This window comes from Eleutherodactylus coqui, chromosome 7 (genome assembly GCF_035609145.1).
Source record: "Eleutherodactylus coqui strain aEleCoq1 chromosome 7, aEleCoq1.hap1, whole genome shotgun sequence".
Lineage (NCBI taxonomy): Eukaryota > Metazoa > Chordata > Amphibia > Anura > Eleutherodactylidae > Eleutherodactylus > Eleutherodactylus coqui.
In genome coordinates this window covers 141231499-141243805 of record NC_089843.1, presented here as the reverse complement: position 1 = coordinate 141243805, position 12307 = coordinate 141231499, and positions in this window count along the sequence as shown.

Genomic DNA, 12307 nt, shown 5'->3' with positions numbered 1-12307 from the left:
AAGTAGTACAGCAAAAAGAAAAGTATATAAGTTTGGTATCGTAGTAATCGTACTGACCCATTGAATGAAGTTATCATGTTATTTTTGTTGCAGTTTGTGCGCTGTAGAAACAAGATGCACCGAAAGACGCAGAATTTCATTTTTTTTCCATTTCCCTCTACTAAGATTTTTTCAGTACATTATTGAAATATACAACTCGTCCTGCAAAAAACAAGTTCTTATACAGCTACATCGATGGATAAATAAAGGAGTCTTGATTTTTTAAAATGGGTTAGGAAGAAACAAAAATGGGGGGAAAAAAGCTTGGTCGCTAAGGGATTAAACATACTAATGCTAGTCCGTGGCAGATTCAAAAGACATTTGCCACAATTTCTCCACAAATTTTGGTGAATTTGCTATAGTAAATCTGCCCAAATGACTATATAAAGGATTTTATATGTGACTAGGTCAGTAATATATTAATATATACACATGACTCCACCCTTTACTTTCTACAAATGTTAATAACTCCAATTTTGCACAATATAAATTCAATACAATATCATGACATGCTAACAAAACCCTCAATAGGCTATAAGATACATAATAACCCAGGCGTGGCAACGCATGGACAAATATAACGCATACTTCTCGAGACAGAGTAGCATGTCATGAAATTGTTTTTTTAAATAAATATTGGCATTTCACGCCAGTGAAGATATATTATGCCAAGAGGAAAGTAAAGACACTTCTGAATGACATAAAGGCATCTGGATTGTACTTTTGTACTTGATTAACCCGTTCCATTATTGCCTGATGAAGGACCCCGTGAGGTCTGAAAGCTTGCACAAACATCATGTATTTTTGTTACCCATTAAAAGGTAACATATCTACAAGATTTCTTGGTTTCTCCCACTGAGAACAATCACGCTTTGCTCTACAGGCTAGCACAGTACCAATCCCCTTGGACATTTCTAATAACACTTGTTTCTGAAAAGTTTATAAATTCTGGAAAATATTTGTTTTTCTGTATATTATTTTACTCTTGGAACTCTCTATGTTTACTTTGTAAATTATTTTTTATTAGATAGAAGTGATTAAATGTAGTATATCACAAAAACATTGCCTGTTAGAGTAGCACTGGAAATACAACTTTATAATGTTTCAACTTTGAAATAAATATGGATTATTTTCCACTTTATTTTCCACTTTTTTTGTTTGACGTATTTCTAAAAAGCTATTTCTGTTAGAAAATGGAAATTTGGAAGTCAAGCTAGAAACATGTCCATAGCCTTTTTTTTGACAGATATAATATAGTTCCTGTTTTGACTTTAAGTGGGATTCTTAGACAGCATCTTTAGACTGGAAAGTGTTGACTATTACAAAATGTGACTTTTACTAGTTTCCTATCATAGAAGACTTTCTACGCCACCTGAAAATCAAGTAGAAAGTACGAAGAGCTCAAAAGTTTTTTTATGTACATAGTCTATGAAAGATGGCTCCGAGTCCAAAAATGTAAATTATTGCAAGAGCATTAGTACATAGAGTGACACCATTAATCCCTTAAGTTTTGCAATACTTACTCAAGGCTCAAATGCATTTTAAGAGAATTATTTTTCTTTCTTTTGGTATTACCTAGAAGGGGCCATGCAATAACTTTATTTAGTTGTATAAACAATTTATCACATTTGTATTTTGATAGTTATTCACCTCATAGCAACCGTACCTTCCATTTATTGCTGTTGCCGCTCAGCCTATACATACCTTTTAAAAATGGCAAGCACGCTCGTTTAAGGCTGATGCTCGAGCGAGCATCGGTCTTTTCGATTAACTGATTACTCGTCCAAGCACCATGCGGGGGGCGGTGGGGGGAGCATCAGACCCTAAAACGAGCCTGCTCGCTCATCTCTAATGCCTTTGCCTCTTATGGCAGCTTCGCACGTTTTTGCGTGCACTATTGTGCATGCAGAAATTACAGAGAAACAGAATGCATGCAAAACACAGAGAACAGAATCCATTGATTTCAATGGGTTCATTCTCATTTCATCTCTTTGCACATGCAGTTCTTCTGCGTGCACAAAAATATAGGACCTGCTCTATTTTCCTGTGTATTTGGGCAACAAGGGTCACTATAGAAGTCTATGGGAGATTCACAAATGCGCACATAGTTTCATTTTCGCTAGAGGGATTCTCGTGTGTAGTATTTCTTATGCCAAGAGAGATAGGGCAGGACCTATCTTCCAGCTTTTTTATTCTAAAACTCGCGCCCAATAGCGCAGAGTTTGAATAGTCAAAAAAATAAACAGTTCATGCTCTAGTAGGCTCTGTAGTGGCAAGTGTATTAGCGCATGTACCCATCTGTTTAAGCCATGAATTGTACGTAGCACAATTCCATAAGGTGGCCATGTGATCACAGTTCATTAAATTGATCTGGTACTGTATTTGTACCCATCTATGAGACCGGCTACACATGAGCATATACGCAGTTGCAAGCTATTCAGGAGACAAATTGTGGCATGTTCTATCTTTCTGCATGCTCTCGCATTGCAGTACCCATTGTTTTTAATGGGGCTGGCTGCAGCATCCCACCACAAGCAAGGTACATGCTATGCGAGGTCTCCCATTGAAAACAATGGGAGAAACTCAGTGAAGCTTCGCCACGGCTGACAGCCGCAGCAGATTCCCTTTTTCCCCGAAGTGATGTGAGGTTGTTTTGACAAGAAAATACTTTGCATCCTTGGGGAATTCACATGGCAGGGATATAGGGGTGGGATTCATGGCCCCATATCATACTTACTCATGTGAAGTTAGCCTTACACTTAAAGTATCTCTTCAATGCAAAAGTGAGTTAAGTTGCAAGAACTGTATTGTGTTTGCATCTTATTTCCTTCGCCATCCTTCCTGCAACTGAATCTGACCTCTCTCCTGGCATCCCACCATGCCCTGGTCACATTACAGATGCTGTTTATTCACATCAAATTGGCTGTTGAAGCGGAAAAAGTGATACGTAGCGGTTGTCTGCTATATGTGTTCATATTGCAATATTGTAGAGTATATTTTATGATGATACTGTATGGAGGGCCAGTGAGGCACCAGAAATGCATGCTAAGGCTACACTTAAGTGCTTAAACAGATGGGCACATGCGCTAAAATGCCTGCCGCTACGGAGCGTATTAGCACATGAAACTGTGTTTTTTTTTGTTGTTGACTATTCAAACTCTATTGCATGCAAGTTTGAAAAAAACAAGTGTGAGGATAGGTCCCGCCTTATTTTACTTGCACCTAGAAAACCTACGTGCGAGAAAGATAGGGCAAGGTCTATCTTTTCTTGCATGTAGTAGCAACGCACGAGAATCCCGTTTGTGAAAACAAAACCATTGAAATCAATGGTTTCATTGCGTCCTGTTTTGTGGCCATCATTTTCATGGACTCAAAATGGGAAAGAAATCATCTTAAGGAGCCTTTAGTGTTAATTGTCGCAACTATGATGAGATACTTTGCCATGCACTATGCTTTAACGACATTAGGGTGTGTTCCCATAGATGTTTTCACTGTTCTGTGGGATTCTGTCTGGGAGTTCCATCACAGGTATCGAGAACAGCACTGTGATGGACCCCTTGAATGAAAATGAATGGAATCATTCCCTGTCATCAATTAAACAGACACGACTTTGGTGTCATTTGACAAGGGTTTTGTTAATTTCCGTTATATTTGGAGCATATGATAGACTAGCTGATATGCCCGTCTTCGCCCGAGTTAATTTGATACAGGTGTTTACGTTTTGTTCGCACTGAACATTTTATGAAGTCAAGGTTACCTTAAAGGGAACTGAGGAATAAAATATGTATACACAGTGGAGCATTAGATTCTCCTCAGGCTGCATGTACCGATGTCCCTCTGTAGAATGTGCCACTCCTTCCACTCTCCTCACTTAAGAGCTAAAGAATGCTCGTTCAAATTTCACGCTGAGAAGTTACAATACATAGGGGTGCACTTATTTTTGCAATAAGCATTCAATAATCGAGTTGTGACCCCATTACTGTTTTGATTTAGGACCTCACTTATCCTATTTAGGACCTAAGGAATGCTTGTGCCAAATTTCACGCTTGTACGACACCGGGAAGTTACATTACATAGTGCACCTACTTTTGTAATTAGCATTGAATAATCAAGTTGTGACCCCTGTACTTTTTCTATTTAGAACCTAAGGAATGGCTGTGCCAAATTTCATGTTTGTACGACACTGGGAAGTTAGAGAATTAGATTAGGTACATTACACGTGTGTGTCAAAACTTTTGCAAATAACATTGAATAATCAAGTCATGACCCCTTTACTTTTCATATTTAGAACCTAAAGAATGCTCTTGCCAAATTTCATGCTTGTACGACACCGGGAAGTCACATTACATAGTTGTGCACTTACTTTTGCACTTAGCATTGAATAATTGAGTTGTGCCCCCTTTATTTTTTCCTATTTAGGACCTAAAGAATGCTTGTGCCAAATTTAAGGCTTGTACGACACCGGGAAGTTACATTACATAGGGTTGTCAATACCTTTGAATAATCACGTTGGGACCCCTTTATTTTTCTTATTAAGGACCTAAAGAATGCTCGCACCAAATTTCATGCTTGTACGACACCGGAAAGTTACATTACATAGGGATGCACTTACTTTTGCAATTAGCATTGAATAATCGAGTTATGACCCCTATACTTTTCCTATTTAGGACCTAAAAAATGGTCATGCCAAATTTGATATTTGTACGAAAGCGGGAAGTTAGAGAATTAGATTAGGTACATTGCCAATACTTTTACACTTAGCATTGAATAATCAAGTTGTGCCCCCTTTACTTTTCCTCTTTAGGACCTAAAGAATGGTTTTGCCAAATTTCATGTTTGTACGAAACTGGGAAGTTAGAGAATTAGTGGCGAGTCAGTCAGTGAGTCAGTCAATGAGGGTTTTCACCATTATATATATAGAGTACTCGACTATGCTATTCTCTACTCCACATATAACAAAAACAAACAGAACTCTTATCAAATGGACAGCCCAAGTCTTTGGGAGAGCGCATGCATGGCACTGTGAAAAGAGTCAGATTTTCAGAGCCGTGTGCAATCTTCAGTGGAGGGGCCACAGGAACCAGGGAGGGGGTGAGTATAGGATTACCTCACCTGGTTGCCTGTCAGGTCCCCTAACAGCAGCATAACTTAGTTTCTGCTATGGTGGGGATGTGACAGGTTCCCTTTAACGAACATGGCAGCATGAGTAACATGCTATTGTTAATGAGAAAAATAATTGGCTAAATGTATGCAGAGATTTCTAATTTTAGACAGAATTAAACATAATTTTTTTCTATGTAGAATAAATGATTTAGGGATTAAAGCCATTGGTTAAACAAACTGTCTGTCCCCTGCAGCATGCATTTAGTCAAATAAATATCTAGTATGCATTGCCAGGAAAAATATATAAAGAGCAATGCCTTTTTGTTCCTTATGCTTTTGTGCACTAAGTTTTGCTTTAAACCCTGAGTAAATTTTACATTTGTGAAGAATGCCTTTCCTATAGGGAGCTTAAAAATACTCCCACCTTAATATCATGCAGGGAAAACAGCTCCATTCTAACTACACAGAAACAGTGATTTGCTGCAGAAGGTCATGGCAACTATTGCGCTATATAGTAAAGCCATTATCTGATTAGAATTATATCTAGCTGTATAAGAACACAGTCTTGTGGGATGCTGCATGCATTTGCTTTATTTTCTTGCCACACATTCTGCCGTTAACCCAGAGGCAGAATAGCAGGGAAATACTGACTGGTGAAATGTTAATAATACATATTGATTATTATCTAAAGACTAAAGAAATCTTGTTGCCGTACCTTTTTATTTCATTTAGTTACATACAGGGGCTTAATATGAATTTTTAGCTTTTGTTAAAAAAAACAAAGCAAGTATCCACAGTGTTATTCGCAATGCCTACAAAATTTCAAATATACAATGGGCACTACCATTTACAGTAGAATACAGTAATGCTCAGTATCAGAGATGTTCCTATCATGAGGCAACTTGAGACTCTGGCCTCAGGCAGCACCATATAGCTTCACAGAGGTTGGTGGCATTACAACTTAAGGGTGGCTTCACACGAGCGTGTTTTTGTGCAAACATAGGTGCGCACCTATGTACGTGCAAAAGCACGCGTGTATGAAGGTCCGTGCATTGCCTTCAATTGCCTGCTACCGGTGGCTCCATTGAAGGCAATGGTCTGCTGGCACCCCTTAATTGTTTTTCAGGATAGGGCCTTACATATAAGCCCTTCCCTGAAAAACAAGAATTTTAGTGTAAAAAAACCCCAAATAAATAAATTAAAAAAAAATACCTATCCGCCGCTGCCGTGTCCCGGATCCAGACGGCTCTTCTCCTGCACTGCTCTGAGGAGTATTCAGCAGGTGGGGATTTAAAATCCCTGACTGCTAAATGGGCTACCTCTGATTGGCTGAGCACTGTGACCAATCAGAGGCAGCTCTCAGCTATTGAATGACAGCTGAAAGCTCCGCAGCCAGGAATGGGAGGGAGAGGAGCGAGGCAGAGCTTAGCCCCACGCCCGTCCTGCCCCCTGCCATTGCAAACAGCCAGAGGGGAGGAGAGACTAGGATAGAAGAGGGAAGCAGTTTAGCAGTCACACTGCTAAACTCCCTCCTACCTCCCTTCTCCAGCTGCTATCAATGGCTCCTATAGGAGTCCATGCAGCAGCCGACGAATTCTGGACGGAAAGATAGTTCCAGAACTATCTTTTCAGCCCGGCATGAAAGCGCCTGGCACTATTTTGGCCCGGCTGGGAGCTTTTATGCAGCAGAAATATGGCCATGTGATCAGATCGTAGCATAAATCATCCGGCTGTGAAAACTCCTCACCCTCACTCACAAAGCTCTGCATGGCGCTGCGCCAGCATACATCGCCTCCCTCCTGTCAGTACACCACCCAGCCTGCTCACTCCGATCGGCTAACACACTCAGACTAAACACCCCTGTAATACGAACCTCTCATGCTCGCCTCCAGGACTTCACCAGAGCAGCACCCATCCTCTGGAACGCCTTACCCCAAGGCATCCGGACAATTCCCGATGAACGAAATTTCAGACGTGCCTTAAAAACACACCTCTTCAGGGAAGCATACCAAATCTCCTGACCTAGTCGCCCACCTAGTTTGCCTTCTAATAATTGATCTCCACATGAAATCCCCTATTGCTTGTGTTCCCCATGCCTTGCTCCTCCCCCCCACCCTTTGCAACTCCTGTACTACCCCCAACCCATTTGTGTCAAACTGAATGTACCTCATATCGTAATTGTTGTATTGTTTTGCATTTATCCATGCCTGAAAGCGCTGCGGAATAAGTTAGCGCCATACAAATAAAGATTATTATTATATAAATATCAACTTAAAATACAAAAATATATGAAAAACAGTGGGGCATGCTAAGCATAGAGATTAAACAAGAATGGATAGCACTTTAGAGAAGTATATAAACCATCAGGAGGTATACCCATCCATCAAACCGTGTCAGAGAAAAGAATTTCCCATGCATTTGCTACACCTTGGATACCTTCATCAGGGATCCAAGCAACCACCGTACTTCTCAGGTAGGGATGAGCACGTTTTTTGAAAATTTCAGTTCTGCTGGTTTGCCTAAAAGTTTAGTTCAAATTAGTTTGAACCAAAAGTTTTCCTTTGGTAAAATTTGAATCTAGAACCCGAGCACTGCAAGGCAACTTCTGTTTTTTCCATTTCAGTTTTTCTGCTGAAAACAATCTTTGCCATAATGCTTGCACTATGTATTCTTGTCTACATCCCTTCCAAGTACACTAAAGCTCTCTAACTTCCCTATCACTCATTTCCATCTTTTGACTAAAACTCTCCTGGTCATTCGACATTTTGGTTGAGCAGTGCCTTGGACTGATTTCCGATCAAAGGAAGTGCTTAATGTACAATGTAAATTAGTAGGGAGTGTAAAGAATGTGATGATGCAGTGATCATTCAGAATGTCACACCATTATTCCAGGTGCATCCCTTAGTATAATATACTAAAGATTACACATACGAAAAAATTATCTTTTTGTAGAGGAAGAAAGTCATTGTCAAGCTCCATGCACAAAAATAAACTGGAAAGTACATGTAAAAGAGGAATTGTATTTTGGAGGCTTACTCTGCCCATATCACAAATATTGAAATTAACATAGCAAGTGGGTAGGTGGGACAAAAATTTTTTACACCTGTTTAAAAAATATATTTCAGACGTTTTAGAAGAAATGGCTAAGAAAAAATTGCTGATTTAGTCTACACACACACATCTGCTCCAGGGGCTCCATTTGGAGCATCCAGCTCAGATCCGGCTTAAAATCCCCAACCAAATAGAGTAGCATGCTGTACTATTTGGTTCAGGAAAATTATGGAGGGTGTAACAGAAGCTGGATGGGCCCCATTAAAAGTCAATGGGGTCTGTTCATTGCTGTTCAATTCCATTGTAGGATATATTCATTTGGATAGTGATTCCATTTTGAAATCCCCAAATGGAAATCAAGCACAAATGTGAAGGTATCCTTAGAATGTATGACTGGTTTTGTTTTTGCTGTCTAGGTCTTCTACATGATTGGCAGTGGAAGCAAGCGGATGGTGCTCTGAGAACATTATACACAAACCTAAGTCTGCCTGAAAGCTGACTTGCAGGAATATGGTAGATATTATATATGTATATTTGGAATATCTCCTACTTTTTTGTTTTTACCATTTTTCCATGATGCAAAGCATTAATATAATTGTTACAGTTTCCCCTAACTGGACCATAACTTTTTTAATACGCTGCTTTGTACAATGTACCAGTAATTTTATAAAATTATTTTCAAATATCTTCAAATATATTTTTTAGGCATTCATTATCCAAGTGAATACCTGATAATGTGGTTCCTTAGTAATCTACTTTTATGAAAATAGTAAATTCTGCAGATTGACATCTTACTAAGCAATCCCATAAAGGGCAGATCAGACAGTAATGATCATCAATCATATTTAGCTGCTCAGCTTTTGCAACATCTGCTATACTTTGCTCCAACTTGGAGATATTGTCATAACTCACATTAACCTACCGACACGGCAGCCATAGCTTGCAGTGCATTCTATCAAATCAACATGTATTTTTAGTCTGAGATCTGTGTTATAAAAGGCTCAAGCAGTGCTTTTGCCATTCGGAGGTTGTTATTATGTGAGCCTATGGTCAAGATGAGTTCATGTTGAAGTGCGAAAACAGACCCAGTTCCTTAGGGTAAAAACTGTCTTGACAAGGTATGATAAATGTTCTTGGAATAATACTACAATTAACACCACTTAAAATGATGGAAAAACATTATTTGCAAAATGGTCTCTAAATACAGTGAAGTGGAAACATTGAGAGATATGAAAATTAATGTGTTAGTTTACGGTAAGAAGCCTTACTGGAACACTTGTAAGATCATTTATGTACCATGAGATATTCATTTATTATATCGACCCATTGTGAAAAAGTTGCTGGGATTTTAAGAAACAAAAACTCTAGGTCTCAAGCTGACAATTGAATATACAGAATATGAAGGTTATTTATTGGACCCTAGATCTACATTAAATAGACTGTGACAACATGGTCGGAGTTTTAGCGGATGGGAGGTATATGTCTCCCAGATTCCTATCAATTTGTGAGACAGCAGGTAGCAGGATCACCCGCTAGCTAATTAGTTGCTCCAGAGCTGCTATACCTGTTGTGAGTACAGGACTCTAAGTGGACTTGTGTTACTATTGCCTTTGGTTGAGTAGAAATAGTTTATCACTCAGCATTTACGACCAATTTACGTTACGGCAGAGCCAGACAGGTAGATTTTATTTTTGATGTTACTGTTTGAAGTCACTGAGGTCTGTAAAGCTGCACCAAGTTGAAGAAAAATAAACATCTCTTAGAGTTTGAAGATCCATGTGTAAGCTACTTGAAGTGTGTCCTTCAAGGTATGCCATGGGCAATCCCAAGTTAATTCCTCCTCAAGACCAGTATAGTATGGAAGCTTATAGGCAATGGACATCTTCGAGGGGGCAGTTGTTTTTGTTTTTACCTAAATGCATCTATTTTGGCCAGACAATCATTTTTAACAGGGTTTATTCAAAATTTTGTACCGTTTGACTTCTGCAGCTTCTACATATCACTGTACATAGATAATGCAGAGTAAAGGCCCATTTAGACACAACGATAATCACTCAAAAGATGTCGCTCAAGAGACTTTTGAGCGATCATCGTTGTGTCATTTACAGCGCAAGATGATGTCTTCTACATACAGCTGTTCCCCCACTTGGAGCGGACGGCTGTTATACTGCCGAGCGCTCAAAGCGGAAGATGCAGAAGACAAGTGGAGTGTCCCTGCTTGTCTTCTGCAATCAGCTGTTTCCCGCTCCCAGCGCCCGGCTGTTATACAGCCGAGCGCTCGGAGCGGAGGATGCAGAAGCCAAGCGGGGTGTCCCCACTTGTCTTCTGCATACAGATGTTTTCTGCACGGATTATACAGCTGAGCGCTCCGTGCCGGGTATAGAGAACAGAGCTGTACAGCTCTGTTCTTCATACCCAGCCTGTTATCAGGGAGCGGGATACAGCTAAAACAATAGTATCAGCTGTATCCCGCTGTGAATCCCTGATAAGGCTCATTGTCATGTTTCAGCACACTGAAAGACAATGATGAGCATCAGAATAACGAAAACTGCACGATGTAGGTGCAGTTACACACAATGATTATCGGTCAAAAGACGGCTTTTGAGCGAATTTTGAGCAATAATCGTTGTGTCTAAATGGGCCTTAAGTCTCCATAGGAGATCTGTCAGTGAGACTGGACTGACAGCTTAAGGTACCTTTACCTGGGCCAATAGTTACACAAATATTTGCTGAAAACGGCCATTACTTACTGAGTAAGGAGTGCGTACAGATGCATCATCTCGCCATGCAGGTAGCTAACTACCAAATGGAGGATCAAATTACACCTGTGCAGGACACCGATGAGACAGCCACTCATCCGCTGAATTATCATGGCGTCATTAATAGGTAAATGGTCTGCATGGTGAACTACATATATCAGAATGGTCTGGCACTTTGTATCCACTATGAGTGGGAGTATACGCCAAGCAGCCACCCCCCTCTATATCAAGAGGCAGTGTGAGTGGCTGTCTCATCGGTGTCCTGCACAGGTGTAATTCGCTCCTGCATTTGGTAGTCAGCTACCTGCATGGTGAGAGGATGCATCTATATGCGCTCCTTACTCAGTAAGTAATGGCCGTTTTCTGTGATTGTTTTAAATTTTTTTTATATTTCCCCTTCTGTGATGCATTTATATTAGTGTAGGGACCCACTACAACGCAAGGAACCATGAAGTGGTTAGTGGGCTGATGTATTTTGGCCAACATTCAACCAATGCCTTGCATTTATTATCTATCATTCAGATGCAGCATGGCTTTAAGACTCCAGGTTGAGCCCAGGGTGGCAGTACCAATGTGGTTCACTGATGGAAATGCAGGGCAACCCACTGAATTATCATGGCGTCATTAATAGGTTACTGGTCTGCATGGTGAACTACATATATCAGAATGCTCTGGCACCCTGTATCCACTATGTGTGGGAACATACGCCAAGCAGCCACCCCCGTCTTTATCAAGAGGCAGTGTGAGGGGCTGTCTCATCGGTGTCCAGCACAGGTGTAATTTGCTCCTCCATTTGGTAGTCAGCTACCTGCATGGTGAGAGGATGCATCTATATGCACTCCTTACTCAGTGAGTAATGGCCGTTTTCTGTGACTGTTTTTAATTTCTTTTATATTTCCCCTTCTGTGATGCACAAATATTTGCTCATGCAAGCGATTATGGGCAACTGTTAGCTCATGTACATATGGCCCCAGACAGGGCACTGAGCAAGAAGTCACTCAGTAGTCACTGGTCATTCCATTTCAGTGAGTTGAAATGGAATGATTACTGAGAGACTTCTTAGTGTAAATCTATGAGCTACTGCCTATTTGCAGAGAATTAAGGTGGACAGCCGGAAGAGATTCTCTGGCCCACTCGTCCTCCATTCTCATTTCTAAATGACTATCAGCCCTGTGTTGAAGCACAAAAGCGATAGTCACTGGACCGCCTGCGGGTGCTTATGCAGCCAACAGTCGCACCATGTACAGGTACTTTTAAATTCCGCCCTTATCTCTCCTCCCCAGGAGTTTTTATCAACTAATTTATGACCACAAGAAAGAAAGTTTGTCATAATCATAAATTAGCTGATAATAATG